This window comes from Pithys albifrons, chromosome 20 (genome assembly GCF_047495875.1).
Source record: "Pithys albifrons albifrons isolate INPA30051 chromosome 20, PitAlb_v1, whole genome shotgun sequence".
Classification (NCBI taxonomy): domain Eukaryota; kingdom Metazoa; phylum Chordata; class Aves; order Passeriformes; family Thamnophilidae; genus Pithys; species Pithys albifrons.
This window is the reverse complement of record NC_092477.1, coordinates 844,050-865,819: the sequence shown is the minus strand read 5'-3', so window position 1 is coordinate 865,819 and position 21,770 is coordinate 844,050. Positions and strand designations below refer to the sequence as shown.

The window sequence follows — 21,770 nt, the reverse complement described above, 5'->3', positions numbered from 1 at the left end:
TTTAAATTCATTTCTAGAAATCTGGGTACTTTTTAAAATTGTGATTCTTGGGGAGCTTCAGCTTACCCTTATTGGAGCAATAAATATGTATAATTGATTCTAAAATAGGAGTTTGAATTTGACCAAAACCATAATTCAAGCTGAAGCAATACCTGAGTCTGAGTAACTTAAATGGCTAAGAACTTAATATTTTAGTATTTTGAACTCTTATATAAACTAAATGTAAGTTCTTTAATTTTGTGACAACTTGTAACAATATGCAATATAACATAAAAGACTTTTTTCTTTAATTTTACAAAGTAGAACTGTTTCATACTCTTTGCTGGTTACACTGAAACTGATTTCATATTTCTTGTTACTATAATGGAAATTGGATTGCTTCCTCAAAGTAACCTTTTTTAATTGTGTTCCAAAATGACTCATAAAATAAAGGGGAAGTGGAAGGGGGAATGACTGTTCTGAGTTGTTATTTTATGATTATTTTGTAATCAGATATAAAATTAAAGCCCCAAGTCAGAACTGGTCTGCGATTCAGTCTGTGACTGAAAAAAGGCAGATCCCTGCACTAAGTTCAGAAAGCAAGCTCACAAGTCAAGAGTATTTTCAAAAACACCCAGAGCTCCTCCGTCTGGTCAGAGAAGAGAGTGAGGAAAAAGTGTCACTGCAGTGTTTTGAAAAGCCAAGCCAAGCCAGGCACACAGAGGAAGCAGCATAGGGCTGGTTCTTACAACACAGCAAACATAGGGCCTCCTGCTATATTTAGTTCGCTTTCCCTGCCTTCCCCTCCCCCTCCAATGCCTATATTTGCATGAGTTGTAGAGTAAGTTGCCTTTCATTTAATATACCTTTTATTTCCTTTTCCTTATGGTATCCTAACTTAAAAAAATCCATTGCTTTTCATATAATACTGTAGTTAAACGTAACTGTGCTTAATTAGTGCAGACTTACCTTTTCTTTTCCAAATGATTCATTCTTTATATGGTGAAATGTGATTAATATCATTGTTTGAATTTTTTTCTTTCACCTTGATACAATGTGGAAAAAATTGTTATGAATAACCAATTTTTATTATTAGAAATAAGTGTCTTGCCTTGACATCTGGCTCTTTGGATTAGTCTTACTTCTGTAGAATAATAGAAGATGAAAATAACACAATGTTATAATTGTTCAATGTTTGTATTTTCAGAGTGTGCTGGAGGGTCCCCAAGGTCCACCTGGCAAAGAAGGTCAAAGGGTGAGTAAACTTGGTGAACAACTGGTGAGTGTGCTAACTGACCTTGATGTGCGACTTCTGTCTAAGCACCAATAAAAAATGGTAAGGTGGCAGCTGAGTATGAAGAATGCGGACAACAAACTGAGCTTGGACACTTGAGGTTTCTCTTCAGTTGAAGGAGATTTAACAATTTCAACCATCCAAAGTGTTTTAATGACTGGCAGCACAGATGTTGACATTAGATTCTGTGCAATGTGTTTCTGCTAGAATTTTAACTGAAATACTATTAAAACTTTTCGGTTTCCATTTTATTGCAGGGATGAACCATACCTTACAACATCTAAGATGCATAAAAATATGAATTTAGGGTCATTATATAAAATACTATCAGAAACCACTACTGACACACGTCTCGTTGTAGATGTCCTTGCACAAGTGTCAGAACTTAACACACGTGTACAAAGAAGGAAATGCAATAAAGGGCAGTGGGGGAGGGTGGGTAGATTATGCCAAATACATGAAATAAACCTTTAGTTATTCAGAATTTTAATATAGTGAAGTGACTGACTGACTGACTGACTGACTGACTGACTGACTGATTTCTCCACATTTTGGTTTTGTTTCCCTTGACTTAATGAATTTGGTAGTTCAGTAGAACAGATAAAAAGTATTTATGATTGTGGTATCATAAGAAATAATTCAGTTTTGTAAGTTTATAACCTAGTATGTTCCTAAAAGTTTGGAACTATATTAAGACTCAAACACTTCAATATTTTTATAAATTAGGTTGTGCGCAATTTATGGTTTTAAAGTTGGGTCTCAATAATTCTTGTTTGATTTGGTCATCTTGATATTTAATACCTCAGTTAAAATATCTGAAGTGAAAAGATTTAGTATTTCTCATTGTTGATCATAGTAAACTACAGTGAATTATTAAAGACTAGTTCAATGATTCCAGTAATAGTAATAATACTAACAGAGGACTAATTCTTGAACAAAATTAGTAATGGCATGTAGGCCCCAAAGCTGTTTTAGGTTGTTTTTTGAGTTGTAAAAATAGTATTAAATTTCATTTTTGTTGAACTCAAAAATATGAAAGTTGAACTTATTTAAGGTTCATACTGAGAACCTGTTCAGAAAAATCAATGTAGTAAAGGAGAATAAAAAGTTATGTAGTGAATATGTTGTTAAAGTATATTTACTAGCATATTACCATGCTTATTAAGGATTTTATAATTACCATTACTATTATGCAGTTAAATATCCAAGATACTCTGAAAAGCTACAGATATCCAATTTTAGCATATTTTAGAGTTTTCCATGAAGTATTAAATCTGCAGAAATACATAGTTTATTAGTTCTCCTTTAGGAACAGTTAAAAATATGACTGTGTTTTAGAAGCATCACTCTTGTAACTTCTTACTTTTTTAATGCAAAAATTTAGAGTTATTTAATAGTGGATAAATTAATTTGGAATTACTCTTTGGCTTTTTTTTTTCCATTTCACAGCAGGAATTAGGGGATTGATACATTTCCCGTGAACATTTTCCTACTCGCACATAAAATTGAAATACTGTCTCACTCCAACATCTATAAAAACAGGAGCACTGATTGTTTTGTAATCTTGCCATGCACACAGCTGCCTTGAGCCTAACAATGCGAACAGCAGAGTTTAGAGCCTCAGCATCTGTCTTTATCTTTCTACCAGTAAGATGCTCACAATACCCTTTCTGCTGACCGCTCCCGCCCAGGCACTAACAACATTGTTTGCAGGCTTAATTTAACTCCCATGTGCTTTTGCATTTCCAATACATTTAATTACACAATAACATACCATTGGTAACAAGATCTCTGCTCTGTTTAATGACAAACAGGACTGTGCACATCTAATGGCTGTTAAATGTTCCTTTTTATTCAGTTATAGATGTCATGTTTCTCTGTTGGACTTCCAGCAGATCCTCCAAATCTTTCACATTAAATGAAGTTATTGCTTTTGTCAGGGGCTGTCTTTTGAAGATTAAAGCATATTACTGAGTGTGTAACTAGCTAATATTTTTTCTTCAGCATATTATTCAGACCTAAAAATAATATTGTGTCCATTCTGCAGACTGGTACTGTAAGATATCAAGGAAAACAAAAGCCACTCCAAAACCACCTAATAATATCTGTTTAATTTGAATGCCACACTTTGAGAACATGAGCTTTTTTTTTCTTCCAACTTTCCATTCATACTGTTCTTGTTATATTCAAAATTACAATTTCCACTTAAATCAGGAGCATGTTTAAGTGTTCAACTCCTTTAAAAATTGGCCTTAGATTAATAAGGAGCTGGGAGGAAAGTAATTCTGTGTAACTTAGAGACCTCTGGATACACATTGAAAAAAGACAGAGGAGAATTAACTGCTAACGGTGAAATTGAAGAAACATGCAGAAGGCTCATATTAGAGCTACCAACTTAGGTAAGTGACAATACTAAATGAGACAGAAAGGCCAAGGTACCCACTTCCATTCACATATGTTAGCCAATGTTGTGTTTTCCTGTGGGCTCAGGGAGTCCTTAAGCAGTTGCTATTCTTACAAAAGACCAGCATTTCTTTTTGCTCTACAATTAGTGACTTTGCATAATTTTTAGGGTTTTTTTATCTTTAGTGAAATAGTTTGTTAGACATGAGACCTTGGCCAGTGAGAGCTTTAGATTTTAGGTTTGGACGCTGAAAGCAATAAACTAGTAGAAACAGCTACTCACTCCCTTTTCCTCATTCTTGTATTAGAAACATGAGACCATTCTGTGGGCAGGCACTATGTTCATCTGTAATTTTTCAGTGTCCAGCATGTTGTCTTCAGGCATGTTAGTGCTGCAGCAACTTGATACTGTTACACAAGTGCTTGGGATGACATCAGGAGCTTCAGAAGGTAACGGAATATTACTCAGAAAAGTCCCTGGTCCAATATTACTGACCCACAAAAAGTAGAAAGATTGGGTGCTAACCTAGCATTGAGTGGAATTTAAACCACAGTGAACAACTGTGCTATCTTCCTGGCTCTGTGTTATGCAGAACTTCATTACTTCTCTCAATATGCCTCCACTTTTCAGTTAAGTGTATCTTACATGGAACTACAGTTTCCTTTTGAAAGACAAGAGACTCTGCAAGTTTCCTTTATTTCTTTCTTCCAGTGTTTCTTGTCAGCCACACATTTCAAATACACATTTTATTTTGCACGCAGGCAGTATCTAACCCTCCATTAGCCTCCAACAAGTGGTTTTCTTTTTAATGTTTCCTTTATATTTAAGAGGTATTTAGAGTTTTTTCCTCTATAATCTAATCACCATTCCATTAGTTTTTGAAAAATGTTCAACAAGGTCTGCCAGCTCCCCACACAGAGAATTTTCTAAAGTCTTCAAATAATTCTGTTGTGTTGCTATGCTTTCTTAAAAATTTCTACTGCCTATAATTTACAGAATAGATGTTTTACAGAATCTGCCTTTACTGTGTTAAATGCAGCGAAATTTACATTTCCAAAATAAAATTCCAAATGTTTTGAAAATGAAGGCTTAATTGCAATTGGATATCTTTGTAGCATGGATTTTCCCTGAACTTATTGCATTTTTATAACTATTTTTTCCTAAATATTACTTAATTTTTAAAATTCAGGGAATTCTGAGTTTTTTCTTAATGTGAATCATCAAGGCAACTTTCTGAGACAGCTGTACTGTAAAATGTAGAAAGGAACATTTTTCCTTCTCAGTTAGCCTTTAGAAGAGCCAGGCCCAGCATGCAGAAGTTTGTGCAGGAGTTTCTGCTTCTTTAAGATTGTCTTCATACCTTCTTGAGCTTCTGAGCACTTTTTCTGAGATTTAAGAGCTTTCAGGAAACTTCTGAGGATACTGAGGATGCCTGTTTTTTCCAGGTGAGGGTAGATCTAACAGCTTCTACCAAACTCTGTTAGCTGTCCTTGACCAGCAGGTGCCTGCAGCCTTTGTTCTAGCTGACCCCTGAGCAGGGACAGTCAAGCACAGTTTGGCCTGGGCCAGGGTGAGGACTGTGTAACAGCAGTTTGTGCAGTGATAGCAGAAGCAGCTGGCAGATGTGCAGCACCTTGCACAGCAGCTCATACAGAAGGGCACAAAGAAGATGCCAGTGAACTTTGTCTGTCATACACACACTTAGAGATGATGGCCACAAGGCACAGGACTCAAGTGCTACTGAAGTAGTGCTGACAGCTATTTGCTGCCAGACTTTGGTACCCAGGCAACTTCAAATGAAGGACACAGCTCTGCAAGTCCATGAGGCCTCCCACGTCAGTTCCACAAGTTCAGAGGGACCTGCCTGATGTCATTGCAAGGCCTCTCTTGATTATTTTGAAGGGTCATAGTGACTGGGAGAGGTTTCTGAAGACTGGAAGAGAGCAAATATCACATCTTCATGAAGAGAGGTCCAGGGAACTACAGGCCCAGAGGCTTCACCTCAATCCCAAGGAATGTGGGAGAGAAAATCCTCCTGGGAACTACTTCCAAATACATAAAAGACAAGAAAGTGATTGGCGTAGTATGCATGGATTTATGAAAGGGATATTATGCTTTCATTATGACATGACTAGCTTGGTGGATGAGAGGTGAGCAGTGGATGTTGTTGGCCTCAGCTTTAGCAAAGCCTTTAACGTCATCTTCCATAATTTCATCTCATCAACTTCATAGACATGCTGACAATGTACAGGTTAGGTGAGTGGATGGTGAGGTGAATTGAAAAGCAGCTGAACGACTAGGTCCAGAGATTTGTCATCAGTGGCACAATGCCCATTTGGAGATGAGTCACTAGTGGTGTACCCCAGGGCTGCTACTAGAGCCTGTACCGTCCAACATCCTCCTTAACAACCTGGACAAGGAGGCAGAATACAGCAGAGAATTGGGGCAAGAGAACTCATCTGAAGTTCAGCAAGGGGAATTGCAAAATCCAGCATCTAGGGAGGGATAACCCCAGGTACCAGTATATGAGACGGTCAAAAACGGACTTTATTCGGAGGGAGGAATAAAGACATGTTATTGTACAGCTTCTTGCTTAATATAGGGTTCTACAATCCAGGGGCAGGCAACATGCAAATAGTTCTTAACTAGGGAATTTACAGTTTGCGTATCTTTCTACAGCAGAGGCCTAAAGCTAATCCATTATTCATGAAACAACGGGGAGAAGAACAAAGAGTAATTTGACATAGGTTTTACACTCTTGATACCGAGCAAGGTTTACATATGCAATCTATATTTCTTTTAAATGCAAGGGACAGCGATAACTGCAGATTTTTATTCAACTCTGTTACTGGCGTCGTTTTCAAGTTCTGTTGGTTTTCCAAGGAGCAGAAGATTTCCCAACCAATCTTCCCACATTTTGTGATCCCACAAGTATACACTGGAAATAAACTCCCTGGGAAAAAATTTTATGGAGAAGAACCTTCTGGACAAGCAGCCGACCATGAGGCAGCAGTGCATCCTCATGGCAAAAAAATAAAAAAAAAGAGGCCAACAGTTTCCTTGGCTGCATTTGAAGGAGTATTGCCAGCAGGTCAGGGAAATATCCTTCCTGTTCGATCAGCACTGGTGAGACCACGTTAAGACACAGATGTACTGAAGTGGGTCCAGCACAAGGTCACAAAACACGTTAAGGGAACTGGAGCACCTTTCATAAAAGTAGAGGCTCAGAGAGCTGGAGCTCTTCAGCATAGGGAAGGCTCGGAGGAATCCCATGAATGTATATAAATACCTGATGGGAGGGAATGAAGAAGAGGGAAACAGATTCTCCTCAGTAGTAGCCAGTGACAGGACAAGAATGGGCACAAATTAAATATCAGAAAATTCCATCTGAACACAGGAAAATGCTTTCTTATTGTGAAGGTGGTCAAATACTGATACAGGTTGCCTAGAGAGGTTGTAGAGTCTCCACCTGTGGAGATACTCAGAAGTTGAGTAGACACAGTCCTACACAATTGATCCTGCTTGAGGAGAGGGATTATATTAAGTGATCTCAAGAGATCCCACCCAGACATTTATATGACTTTTATTTAACTAGATCTAGCTTATTCTCAGCATAGCTGCCAACAACTTCATCTTTCTGGATTAGCAGGATTTTTTTAAAATGTTTTATATGTATTTAAACAGACTGATTTCTCACCATAGTTCCAGTGATGGATTGCGTTCAAGCATTTATGAATCTTTCTGTGTTATCACAGCCTGTGATATTCTTGACCCTGTATTCCTTGGGACATTGCAGGTGTCTTGAAGTAAATATTTTTGAAAGAACTTCCTTATTTCCAACAGTTTTGTTTATAATATCAAATACTTCACTTAAGAGGAAGTTATTATAGCGTTATCTTAGTAATAAGTTAAATGCCTCATAAAGCTGAGAGTCCCTTGTAATATCTAGTGTTTCAGCATTGATTTCACTAAAATTACATGTTTGGTGGGACTTTGTGGAATAGCAGTACTTTCCTTATGTTAATAATCAGGTTACTCTCTGAGATTACAAGTTTTTCTAATCAAACATGAATAAAATTATTATGACATCGTGGAAAGTCTTCCTAAATAAATAAATGGATGGGGAGCTGTTAGATTTTCTTAACATAATTATTTAGAGTGACATCAAAATTAATTTAAGTTCAGATTGCATTTATCTGGTTTATAGAACTTAAATATTTCTTTGACATAATTTGTTTTCTAGTTCAATGAGTAAATGTTGTACTTAACCAATTGTAAAACAAGCTTTACAGAGCAATGATAATTATTGCATAGTAGGTCAGACTCCTGGCACAATACAAACAGTTTTCTTCACAGCTAAAGCTCTAGAGTTTTGGAATCTCTTTTAATCTTCAGTCCTTCCTGACTTTGATGACTTCAATCTGATTTTATCTTTAAGTTGGAGTGCTGTATGTTCCTTCACTCTGGTGTTTAACAGTCCAAAAATGCTTAATGTAAAACAGGGAAATAATTTGCAGTTTTTCTATCAGAATGTCTCTACCTTAAAAATAAAGTACCAGTAAAATAAGATACAGCTTAAAAAAGTGGTCCCCACTTTGGCATCTAAAAATAGAATGAAAAATGTATTTAAAATGCTAAAGACAGATTTTTCAATTAGAAGAACTCTATCTTTTCTTTAATTCCCTTGTTAAATTTCATTGAAGAAATTTAAATCTAATTTTTAATGGAGGAGCAGAACTTAATTACTTTTGAGAGCTCATTTAGAATTTTCAGACTGTCTTCCAAATACTCTATTATTAATATTTCTTTAATGCCTTTTATCAAATGGTATAGAAATATGAGAGAATAAGAAATTACTTTTCATAAGTAAAAATTAAGGTATAAACTATCTAAGTGTAGCTGAAAACTATTTCTATGAGTGATTTTGTATTTAAATTGAAGTTTGTGAATACATTTGAAAACTTGTGATGGATTTTGTGTTGTGATTTGTTGGCAGAATAGATTGTGGCATTTGACTTCTTGGCACTGCTATGCCTTTTTAAGGACTTTCTTTTTATGTTTGTTACATTTGAATTTTATGTGGTCTGGCCGCACATTCCCTTTTAGCATTTTAGTAATACCATAGTGAAGAAAATAGAGATATTGGAAATCATTCCTAAAATTGGAAACTCAATGTTTTCTTCCAAAAGAGGGGATTAAAGTCTGTGTACTCTCTATTCTTTTGTGAGCTGTGTTTCTGTGAAAGATTTTAGTAGGATATGAAGGACAGACTTGCCCTTGTTTTCTGCAAAAGGCTTAATTTCTTGCCTTCTGGCCTTATTTCCTCTGAGTTTATTCAGGTTTAACATTTAATGCAAGTTAATTTGTAATACACTTGTCCTCAAGGCCAGTGTTAATAGGATTGAAGAGAGAGTTGTGCATTTAAGTCCTGATGCTATATTATTGAAGTTTTCTGTGACACAGATTTCCACTTTAGTAAGGTGAATATCCAAACTATAAGATTTCTAAGGATAAAAAACCCCACAAGTTATGCAATTGTGACACTACCAAAGTTAGTGACAAAACTCTTATCTTTAGTAGTTGTGCAGTCAGGTAGTTAAATGTCAAAGTCCTCTTGAAAGATTATCAGATTTTTTTGTTAAATGTGTAGAGGTAAATAATGACTCACTATTTAGACCCTGCATTTGCTGTGCATTCAGTTTGTAATCTGTCACAGTTGATTGGGATCCTGAAGAACATGCTCCTGTCCTACAGCTGATCAGCAGATGTCCACAGCTGAGTAACTGATGGGTTATTGCTCTGATTTTTGTGATTAGTTCAAATCTTCTGTTTCCTATTAGCTCTTGAGCTGACTTTCTTACTGATACTGCCATATGCCAGCTGCCCTCATTCTGCTACAATGGCACACTGGCAAGGCTTTTATCATAAAACAGAGCAGAGGACTTTCACCAGCTCTAGGCTGGGTTGGGTTTCCCCTGAGTTAGAGTTGGTTGGAGCTGTGAAAGCTCCAGGGGAACTGCCAGGAGCACCAGATTGTGTTTACAGATGAGAAGCTAAACTATGAAGCTTAAAGGACTGAGACAAAGGAAAGCCTCTCTGCTGGACTATGGACCAGTGTAGGCACTGGGACTTTTCTGGCTGCTTGGTGGCAACCTTGGGCATCTGAAGAAACAGTCTTTCAACTCCCCAGAGCTCCACTCATATAGCTGTATTTAGGTACCCAGGGCACTGGTGAGGCATCTGTGGGTTGGGCATTCTGAGACAGAGGTCTTTACTTTCCACCTGCTTTCTGTTTTGGTTCTAGCTGTTCCTTTGTCAGGCTGGTTTTGAGGATTATCCAAGAGAATCTTAATTTAGTTTGGCAAACGAACTACATAAGCCTCATTAATCTTGAATAACAACTATAGTAGTTAAGACTTTAAAGCCCAGATTTCTACTTTCCCTAAAACTAGTTCCTGTTTTGAAATGTGGTGATGTGTTTCAAGAACCACTAATTAGCAGTTTTCCATGAAAATGCACAAGAACTTATTCTAAAAACTTTGCCTTCTTATTCCAGCATGGTTTTTTTATAAATTCCATAAATCATGTAACTGTTCCTACATAACTCTGCTCAATTTTATCCTTAAGCAATCAGCATCTTATTTTTAAACACTAGGACTAGATCTCTTACTCATCCAAAGTTGGATATAAGCGAATGGATGGATGAGACATGATACAGCAGCAGTTTACAATATAGATTTTGAATCCTTGCATGGTATGTTGGACCTGTAGCAGTGCTCAGAGGCAGCACAATCAGAGCACAAGCCCATGGAAGGATGGATAGAGCCCCTCTTCTGAACAGTTTCCATCACATGTGAGGCAAAGCTCATCTAGTCATTTCAGTTCTCAAAAGGGGCAAAGGAAGAGAGAAACAAAGAATACAGCTGACCACTAATCCAGCTAGGCCCTCAGCTGGGTTTCCTGAAGCACCTAATTTCTCATTTATTTTATTTTTAATATTTTGTCCTTTTTTTTTGCCTCTAACCAAGCAGTTGTTATTTGAATTATTTGTGTGTGTGTGTGTATCTTAGCTGAATTCTGCTCTGTGGATAGGAAGTAAGTAGCCAACTGTCCCAAATTAGTTGGGGGCAGGCATTTCATGAGTCTAGGAGATAGGATACTTTATCAGTAATGTGTAGAAAACTTCATATCATGTTGATTGCATACAAAAAATGTATGCAGCACAAAGGAAATAACCAGCAATTGTTCTGGTGTTCTTCAGATATTCTGAGTAGCATTAGACAACTGTTGACACCACATATCTTAAAGTTAGTGTAGGTGGTATTGCATTTTTATTTAGGCAAAGGAAGACTGTGATGCCTAGGACTTTTACTTATGTTTTGAGTGTTTTTATACCCTCATCATTTGCTCAGTGAACTCAAGTAAATAAAGGCAATAAGCCTGCTGTGCAGAGCAGTATGGCAGTAAGTACAGCTTTCATGGGGCTGCCAAGACCTGCTGCTGAGCAGGAGATGGGAACTGTGGCTCTCTGCTAAGCCCACTCTACAAACCAGAGAGGACATTGAGATGTTTGCCACTTCTCTCTTGCCAGAAGGATGACTCAAAATCAAATTGTAAATATTTAGTCACAGCCTGGCTCATGGCCTGCTCAAGGCAAGATCATAATGTACTTGTCAAAAACATTCTTCTAATTGTTTTAATTACCCTGAAAAAATATAAACTAATTTTTTCTACATACACTGTTACTATGGCGTATATTTTATGTTTTTCTTTGCTGATGATGAGAAGTCATAGAGAAGCAGGAATGCTGACAAGTAGGTGAAGCTTTGTGTATTCCTAACATTAAAGTTTTTGTATCTGAAATCTGAAAGGCATTGCTAAGAGGTAGTAGCCTGTTACATATTTCTGTATTAAAATTAGAATACCAGTTTATAAAGGTGCTTGGAGACCAAAAAAAAAAAAAAAAAGGACTTCTATTACTCTAGAAAAAGCTTATGCTTCATACTGGTCTGTGTGATTATTTTACATGGAACACAGCATGACTAATAACGATTGGATAAAAGGTTGGGCAAAGTGTTTCTTCTGTGTTTCACTGGGTAGGTGTTCTATTAATTAATAAATGATAAATGACAGTGAAAAATAACTACCCTCAATGTTTTGGGGTTTTTTTATAACTGATTTTTCAAAAAGTTAATCAAGTTTTGTCTTTGCTATGTCATAAATCACATTTTAGCTCATCTTGTAAACAGAGATAAAATTGCCTTCCCAACATATTCCATGTTTTCCTGTGTAATTAACACCTCGTTCACAGTTGTGTCTGCCAGTCAAAGCCCTGTCTTCTTCTTCCTGACACTTCCTTGATACTTTGTTTAGACTGCTGAGATTTTAAGTGTCATCCTCAGGATACTTTAAATAAGTCCAAACAGGAAAAGGAAGGTGCTTCAAGAAGTCAACACTGTAGATCATTATAACTCAGAGAGACTATTTTAAAAGTATGGAACAATTTATCTTTGTTTATTCCTTCGATTATTACCTCTCAACCTGTTTTTCATACTTTCTAAGGGAAGTTTATTGGGTGGGGGTTTTTTGAGTCAGGGAATATTAGTTTCCATCTGTATTTCTGAAGTAGAGATCAGTCCAAAAGTATAGATCTATATAACCACAGCTCCTGTTCCTTGTGCGTGTGTGCCTGTCCCACCACTGTGTCCTCTCTCAGGCCAGGCAAACTCCTCTGTTCCTTAGGGAAGTGCATCAGTCAACTGACCAAAGTCAAATACTACCCCACCTTTTGTGGGCCATCCTTAGCCAAGAGCAGTTCCCAGCTCTGGCTTGTCCTAATGCTGCATGAACAGTGTCACCAGCAGAGCAGAGGTCATGCTGGGGGTGGGTAGTAAGGGGCAGTATAGCCTTGATCCAAGTTTAGTCCCCTAGTAACATATTTGGGTTCTAAAAGTTTACCATGGGCTGCCCCAGTTAGACCCCTGCATGTGCAAGTACTGGTGGGATTAAACAGCTCAGCACACAACATATGTCTCAGCTAGTTAAGACCCAGGAATTTGGCACTCCAAATATGCTGAGGTGGGTTTTTTTTCACGCTGCCCTTAAAACATACTGACTGATAGAGGACCTTCACCAAACTGTGGTGGTAGTGTACATGTTACATGGCACAACCCAGTGGTTCAAACACATCCCCACAACCTCTGTTTTGTTGGTTCTTGAAGGGCTTCAGGTATCTTCAGGACCTCTCTCAGGAGAGTCCCTGGCTTCTAGGCAAGAGGTTACTGTGGTGACCTGCAGGGCGGGAGGAAGAGGGATTTTTCACCCTTACTGTCATCATCTTGTTCCCCTCAGCATATATCAAGATTAATGAAAGGCAGAGCATGAGAGGGGTTTCCTTCAGATCAAGACTTTCACCTGGAAAGAGTGAAACTGGCTTTTACTTTCTGTTCCTGGGATTACTTCTGCAGTTTGTGTCAGATCGTTATTTAATAAAACACAGAAACAGACATAGAAATAGGAACCAAAGCTTACAGAAATACTCCTATGTGTTAATTGTGAACTGTCAGCAAGCATTTTCATTTTTTCACTTTTTAAGCCAAGTTTTCCCCAGGACAACCCTGTGTTGCTTAAAGCTGGTTTACATTTGCCATAGGCAAGGGAAAAATTTAGGCTTAATGGGCATCGTACTTTTTTCTTTTCTTTGCCATCACACTTAGATATTAGTTGTTCTCAGCTGTTGTTTCTAAAAACGTGCATCAGATTTCAGCTTGGAAATAAAGATGTAAATTTCTGTAAATTACTTCCATTTTTATGTTGATCTATCTAAAAAAAAAAAAAGCATATGTGAAAACAGCAGTTGTTCAAGAAAGCTCTGTAGTAAAAAATTATAATAGTTACATATGCATGAGTGTATAAGAGTCTGAGTGGAAAGTCTCCCTTAAGTAGACTTTTATGGACTTCAAGTTTTAATGCAAATGATTTGCGTGAGCATCATATATACACCGATGGTAGTAAATGCAGAAAAAGGTGAATTGTTTTTGCAAATAAATCTCTGACTTTTGTGCTTGTTATCACATCCTGGAGAAGAAGGGCATGGGTGTTTGTTAATTAAGTTATATTGCACATAGGTACTCACTGTGCAGTTCAGACTGCTGGTGCACAGCTTAACATCCCAAGCTCTGCTGTATTCTGACAAAATATGATTTCTTTATACCTCATCAAGATGCTTTGTTAATAGCCCTATCAATGTGCACTCACATTTGAGACAAAGCTTTAAAATGTGACAGTAAATGTTACAGGGATGCAAATACAGTTTATCATAACTATTAAAACCATCCTAGTAGACAGTGTTTAAGTGACTGATAGAGAGTATTCATTTTGGATGTTTTTTGATTTTTGTGGGGTTTTTGCTAAGTAAGGCAATAAATCTTTTCTTAAAATTCTTATTCCAGATCAGTCCTTAGCCACAGCATTTATAAACGTCTCTTGTAATTTTTTGTTTCCAGGGGAGACGAGGCAAACCAGGCATCCCAGGAAAACCAGGGCCACCAGGACCTCCTGTGAGTAACTAACAATGGGAATGGGAAATTTTCACTCTGTCCTTATAGACTTTGTTAGCATTTTTATAGCAGGCTACTGGATCATAATTATAGCTGAAAATAGTTTATCTGTGTTTATTCTGCTCTATCAAACAGCTACTATTGCTAGCCTTTTGATACAGTAAGGATGAAGGGACTGAGTCCACAAATATGAGGGACTACAGAGGAGGGAAGGAACAAGATTCAGGCTTCAGCAGAGGAAGCAAAGATTGGCATTTCAAAGAAAGACTGGCCATGTATGCTAAATATGAATACTGTGCATTCATTTCCTCAGCAAAATATGTGATGCTCTGTAGAAGAAGGGATAATTTCTGTCTCAGAGGGGTAATTTGAAAGATGAAGGTCTGTGTGAAGCCTGTGCCAAATGTCTGAATGGTGGGGAGGATTATACCCAGTGCTGGAATGAGCACTCAGCTGTAGTTCAAATGAGTTGACTGAAGAATTAAAAAGATTAAGAAATACATGACTCTATGAAAGGATTTGTAATATGAAGAACTAAAGGGTTTAGCTCAGATCTAAGAGGTTTGGGATTTTACTTTTCTGCCTTTTTTTTTTAAGACTAATTCTTTAAAATTCAAGTCATGCATGGATGTATATTAGTCTTCAATGAATGCAGCCTTCCTTGGGTAGAGGAAGACTTGGTCATATTAGTAAAATTCCCTATATATTGTATTGTAAAAATGCCATCGTGCACAAATACAGAACAGCTGTTCACGGATTAAGTAAACTTCTGCTGCTTTAGGTTCTTAATATAAAACAAAGATTTCATAATTCCTTTTTCTGCTTACCTGAAATAGGTAAAGCTAGTAGTTTCTGCATCTAAGCATTTGATTCATGCGCTTCAATCTCATCTGATTTGTAGAGAAGAGTATAATGCACTGCAGCATGAGATGCAATGACAAAATTGAAATAGATGTCATCCAACCTCATCTGAAAGAAAAACTACATAAATTTTATTAATACTTTTACCCTGGAAAATGTGTTCAGGAAGAGGAATTGATGATGGAGTTCAAAAGTAACTAGTTAAAAATTAGTCTTTTGCACAGTTTGGGCTTTCTGAAATGTTGCTGAAATGGTCCTGCAGACTGCAGGAGGCCAAACAGAAGAAAGGAGTGATGCAGAATCTTTTTTAATAAAAATGCCAGAAATAACCTTTAAAGGATAAAAAAGCAAACCCTAACAGAGGTCAATGTTAGACCTAATCTACTTAGCTTTTTGTGAGCTGGTGAAAAGCTGTTTCTCCATTACAGATTTCTGCCATCACAGATTTGCTGGCAGGTCAGGCTTTGGAAGATTTATGATCCTTGACAGATATACCAGAAATCTTGAGTGGAAGCTAAATTGTGCTTCTATTACTGAGACATATTTCAGATTTTCTTACAGCAAATGGAAAGCTCAACTTTGTCAGCTTGGCAACCTCCCTACAAGGAACTCTGTGTGAGTAGTGTAGCCCAGTACTACATACCAGAAAAACATTCCTCAAGCAGTCATGGCATAAATATTGGTTAAAAGTATTTGTTTCTGGTATAACTATCTTGATGCACTCCTTGCTTTGGATACAGCTATACCACCATCTTGTGTTCCTCTTCCAAGACTGAGAATGTAAAGCACAGAAAAGGCATACTCTAAAAGCAGTAATGCCTGCTAATGTGCACTGGCAGAATCACTTTGTTTAAAGTGCCACAGCTTGTACATACCAAAAAAACCCTTCAACACAATCCATCATTCCCCGTCTCTTTTTCAAGGCTCAAACCATATTCAGTTTTGCTATATTGTGGTTCCAGTTACTCCTTCTCTATTAACAGTAGGCAGCTGCCTCATGCACATGGATATATTGTCAGTCTTCACTTTGGCGATTCCCAAGTCCAACAGAACTGTCACACCTGCAGCGTGGTTTCTGTCATAAGTTTGGCATACACGGGGTACGAAATGGTTAACAGATTGACTGAACATGTAAAAATTACACTCTCCAGTATAAACAAATTTGAGGTTTGGCTGATGTTTCAAAAGAATATGAAATTTGTATTTGAGAAAAGGGAGATTCAGTCCTTAATTATCAGGGTAGCTACAGCACACACTATGTGTTTGAAATTAGTAAATTTACCTAATTTATTTATTAGTCTATGTCATGATGTTAAGTATTTAATTTAGGTATTAGAACACTCAGGTGCTCAGTAATGCCAAAAAAAAAGAGACAAAACCCCCAACCTGTAAGAAGGAAAGTTCTGCCTCTTTGAGGAAGAAGTTAGTGTACAGCATACAATACTCAGGGTATTTCTTATAAAAGAGAGTCCTAATAACAGTGTGTACAGGTAAGGATTTGTGGGTAAAAATTAGAGAAAACTGTATAGTTTCAAAAATTGCTGTGCTTTCACATGACAGCATTATAAGGACACATTCTAACAGTCAAAAATCTATTTGTCTTATGACAGCATTTAAGACTCCTAACCTTTTATCAGTATCTCATCTTTTCTCTTTTTGTTTTTTTCCCTAACCTAATTTCTGGGGATTTTTTTTTTAATTGATGCTTGTAGTGAGTTTCTAGTCCCTTAACATCATCTGCACATCTTTGGTTAAAAACCTTTATTGGTGTCAGAAACTTGGATTGATTGACAACTGATAATTAAACTACTCAGTTAAAATGGGACTTGCTATGCAATTTCTTCCAGGTATCCTTTCTTTTGTGTCATTTTCCCCTTATGCTTTCTTTTATGTAATTTTTTTTCCATTTGAAGCAAATCCTGTGCTCACAGAAGTCAAGGAGTCAATGAGGATTTTTATTGATCAGTTATAAAAATATTTTTGTAAACCTACCCAGGTATGTTCCCCCGTTTGAGTATTTGTTTTAAAGTCTATTGAATATGATAGACTTTTAAAGTGTCATTGTATTCCCCTCTGTTTCAGAATTCATGGTATGCATCCTTGCTGTCTGATGTTGGGTTTGAGTACTGCTCTGTTATTTCAGCCAGGAGAACCGAGGTGTGCAGCGGGTAGAGATTTGTGCTGAAGACAGGAATCCAAACGGGTTAAGTGGAGCAGCAGCTCCCTCTAGTGCTTTTCGGCCCTTTCCCCACTTTTAAAGAGCCTAGACAGTTTAAAGCTTCTGTTAAATACACTATTCCCTTCAGTCTCAGAAGCATTCTGAATGTTGTAATTGTGAAATCAAAATCTCTGTAGTCTTCAAATGTATTTTATATATTTGCTTGCTTCAATTTTCTTCTAAAGCCTTCTGAGAGGGAGACTGTCTCTTCCACATGCTGTTATCCTTCTCGGCGTGGCTGTTCCCTGAAATTGAAATGCTGATTTTATGAAACAAAGAGAAATACTATGATAATAGGTTTCTCTGAGGTTGTAAGTACAGCATATTGATCAGATTAAAGAACTAAGCTGATTGGGTTTTTTTCTGCCATACCTGTTAATAAAAGGTCTGGCAACCCCGCTTGGGGAACCCCGGTGCCCGAAATGTCGTCCCTCGGCAACCCCGCTTGGGGACCCCCGGTGCCCAAAGTGTCGTCCCTCGGAAACCCCCCTTGGGGACCCCCGGTGCCCAAAGTGTCGTCCCTCGGAAACCCCCCTTGTGGACCCCCGGTAACCAAAATGTCGTCCGTCGGACAACCCCCTTGGGGACCCCCGGTGACCAAAATGTTGTCCGTCGGGAACCCCCCTTGGGGACCCCCAGTTCCCGAAATGTTGTCCCTCGGCAACCCCCCTTGGGGACCCCCAGTGCCCGAAATGTCGTCCCTCGGCAACCCCCCTTGGGGACCCCCGACGCAGAAAATGTCGTCCCTTGGCCCTTCCACAGTGCCCAAAATGTCGTCCCTCGGCAACTCCCCCGTCGGGACCCCCTAGGTGCCCAAAATGTCGATTCTCTCGGGAACACCCCTTAGGGAACCCCGGCGGCCGAGGCGCCGCCCCTCAGCCAGTCCCCCTTGGGGAACCCCGGCGCCCCAGCTGCCGCTCCTCGGCAAGCCCCCCTTGGGGAGCCCGGGCGCCTGAGGCACCGCACCTGGGCCAGCCCCCACTTGGGAATCCCCGGAGCCCGAGGGGCCGCCCCTCGGCAAGCCCCGCCTTAGGGACGTCCGGCGCCCGAGGCACCGCCCCTCGGCCAGGCCCCCTTGGGGACGCCGGCGCACGAGGAGCCGCTCCTCGCCCAGCCCCCGTTTCTTAACCCCCCGGCGCCCGAGGTGCCGTCCCTCGCCCAGCTCCCACTTGGGGACCCCCGGCCCCCGAGACGACTCCCCTCGGCGAGACCCCCTTGGGGACAGCCGGAGCCCGAGGTGTCACCCTTCGGCGACCCCACCTTTTCGCTGGGCGCAAAGCTCGACGGCGCGTGCCACGTGCAGGTCCGGAAAAGTGCCATTTTCCAGTCCAGAATTCCAGATAGACAAAGATTCCTGCCAGGAAAAAAGTGCCGAGACAGAAAGCGATTGCTCCTTTTCTAGGGTCAATAGGGCCCCATCATTGGCACCTGAGAGCCAAAGGCTGCCGCCTTTTCCCTGGGCGCAAAGCTCGACGGCGCGGGCCACGTGCAGGTCCGGGAAAGTGCCATTTTTCAGCCCAGAATTCCGGACGGACGAAGATTGCTGCCAGGAAAAAAGGGCCAGGACAGAAAGCGATTGCTCCTTTTCTAGGGTCAATAGGGCCCCATCATTGGCACCTGAGAGCCAAAGGCTGCCGCCTTTTCCCTGGGCGCAAAGCTCGACGGCGCGGGCCACGTGCAGGTCCGGGAAAGTGCCATTTTTCAGCCCAGAATTCCGGACGGACGAAGATTGCTGCCAGGAAAAAAGGGCCAGGACAGAAAGCGATTGCTCCTTTTCTAGGGTCAATAGGGCCCCATCATTGGCACCTGAGAGCCAAAGGCTACCGCCTTTTCCCTGGGCGCAAAGCTCGACGGCGCGGGCCACGTGCAGGTCCGGGAAAGTGCCATTTTTCAGCCCAGAATTCTAGACGGACAAAGATTGCTGCCAGGAAAAAAGGGCCAGGACAGAAAGCGATTGCTCCTTTTCTAGGGTCAATAGGGCCCTATCATTGGCCCCTGAGAGCCAAAGGCTGCCGCCTTTTCCCTGGGCGCAAAGCTCGACGGCGCGTGCCACGTGCAGGTCCGGGAAAGTGCCATTTTTCAGCCCAGTATTCCAGATGGATGAAGATTCCTGCCAGGGAAAAGGTGCCAGGACAGAAAGCGATTGCTCCTTTTCTAGGGTCAATAGGGCCCCATCATTGGCACCTGAGATTTGAAGTCTGCCATCTTTCCCCTGGGGAAAGAGCTGGATGGTGCCACATGCAGGTCCTTCGGGGACCTCTGGTGCCCGAGCTGTCGCCTCTTGGTAACCCCTATTGGAGACCCCTTGTGCCTGAAATGTCGTCCCTCTGCAACCCCCCTTGGGGACTCCGTGTTCCCTAAATATCGTCCCTTGGCAATCCCCCTTTGGGACCCCCGACGCAGAAAATGTCGTCCCTTGGGCACCCCCCAGTGCCCAAAATGTCGTCCCTCGGCAACTCCCGCGTCGGGACTCCCTAGGTGCCCAAAATGTCGATTGTCTCGGGAATCCCACTTTGGGCACACGCGATGCCCGAAATGTCGTCCCTCGGGAATACCCCTTGGGGATCCCCGGTGCCCGAGGAGACGCCCCTCGGCCAGCCCCATCTTGGGGACCCCGTCCTCGAGGAGCAGCCCCTCGGAAAGCCCCCACTTGGGGAACCCTGGCGATCGAGGCGCCGCCCCTCGTCCAGTCCCTCTTTGGGGACCCCCGGCGCCCGAGCTGCCGCCCCTCGGCAAGCCCCTCTTGGGGAGACCCGGCGCTCGAGGCACCGCCCCTTTTCCAGCCCCTCCCTTGGGGACCCCGGGCGCCCCAGGCGCCGCCCATCGGGCAGCCCCCTCTTGGGGACCCCCGGCGCCCGAGGCGCCGCCCCTCGGCCAGCCCCCCCTTGGGGAACCCCGGCGTCAGAGGTGTCGCCCCTCGGCAACCATCCTTTTGGGACTCCTGGTTCCCGAGGTGTCGTCCCTCAGTAACCCCCCTCTTGGGGACCCCCGGTGCCCAAAGTGTCGTCCCTCGGCAACCCCCCTTGGGGACCCCCGGTGCCTGAAGTGTCGTCCCTCGGAAACCCCCCTTGGGGACCCCCGGTGCCCGAAGTGTCGTCTCTCAGCAACCCCCCTTGGGGACCCCCGGTGCCCAAAGTGTCGTCCCTCGGAAACCCCCCTTGGGGACCCCAGTTCCCGAAATGTTGTCCCTCGGCAACCCCCCTTGGGGACCCCCGGTGACCAAAATGTCGTCTGTCGGGAACCCCCCTTGGGGACCCCCGGTTCCCGAAATGTTGTCCCTCGGCAACCCCCCTTGGGGACCCCCACGGTGCCCGAAATGTTGTCCCTCGGCAACCCCGCTTGGGGAACCCCAGTGCCCGAAATGTCGTCCCTCGGCAACCCCGCTTGGGGACCCCCGGTGCCCAAAGTGTCGTCCCTCGGAAACCCCCCTTGGGGACCCCCGGTGCCCAAAGTGTCGTCCCTCGGAAAACCCCCTTGGGGACCCCCGGTGCCCAAAGTGTCGTCCCTCGGAAACCCCCCTTGTGGACCCCCGGTAACCAAAATGTTGTCCGTCGGACAACCCCCTTGGGGACCCCCGGTGACCAAAATGTTGTCCGTCGGACAACCCCCTTGGGGACCCCCGGTGACCAAAATGTCGTCCGTCGGGAACCCCCCTTGGGGACCGCCAGTGCCCGAAATGTTGTCCCTCGGCAACCCCCCTTGGGGACCCCCGGTGCCCGAAATGTCGTCCCTCGGCAACCCCCCTTGGGGACCCCCGACGCAGAAAATGTCGTCCCTTGGCCCTTCCACAGTGCCCAAAATGTCGTCCCTCGGCAACTCCCCCGTCGGGACCCCCTAGGTGCCCAAAATGTCGATTCTCTCGGGAACACCCCTTAGGGAACCCCAGCGGCCGAGGCGCCGCCCCTCAGCCAGTCCCCCTTGGGGAACCCCGGCGCCCCAGCTGCCGCTCCTCGGCAAGCCCCCCTTGGGGAGCCCGGGCGCCTGAGGCACCGCACCTGGGCCAGCCCCCACTTGGGAATCCCCGGAGCCCGAGGGGCCGCCCCTCGGCAAGCCCCGCCTTAGGGACGTCCGGCGCCTGAGGCACCGCCCCTCGGCCAGGCCCCCTTGGGGACGCCGGCGCACGAGGAGCCGCCCCTCGCCCAGCTCCCACTTGGGGACCCCCGGCCCCCGAGACGACTCCCCTCGGCGAGACCCCCTTGGGGACAGCCGGAGCCCGAGGTGTCGCCCTTCGGCGACCCCACCTTTTCGCTGGGCGCAAAGCTCGACGGCGCGTGCCACGTGCAGGTCCGGAAAAGTGCCATTTTCCAGTCCAGAATTCCAGATAGACAAAGATTCCTGCCAGGAAAAAAGTGCCGAGACAAAAAGCGATTGCTCCTTTTCTAGGGTCAATAGGGCCCCATCATTGGCACCTGAGAGCCAAAGGCTGCCGCCTTTTCCCTGGGCGCAAAGCTCAAC

General features: G+C 42.4%; 1 long non-coding RNA gene across 1 annotated transcript; it reads left to right on the top strand.

The window, feature by feature from the left end:
• Positions 1-1,203: 1,203 nt before the first annotated feature.
• LOC139681171 (uncharacterized) lies at positions 1,204-17,195 on the top strand. The gene is made up of 3 exons (XR_011699485.1): positions 1,204-1,234; positions 14,183-14,236; positions 17,180-17,195. It is a non-coding gene; the product is annotated as an uncharacterized lncRNA (long non-coding RNA).
• The last annotated feature ends 4,575 nt before the right edge of the window (positions 17,196-21,770 follow it).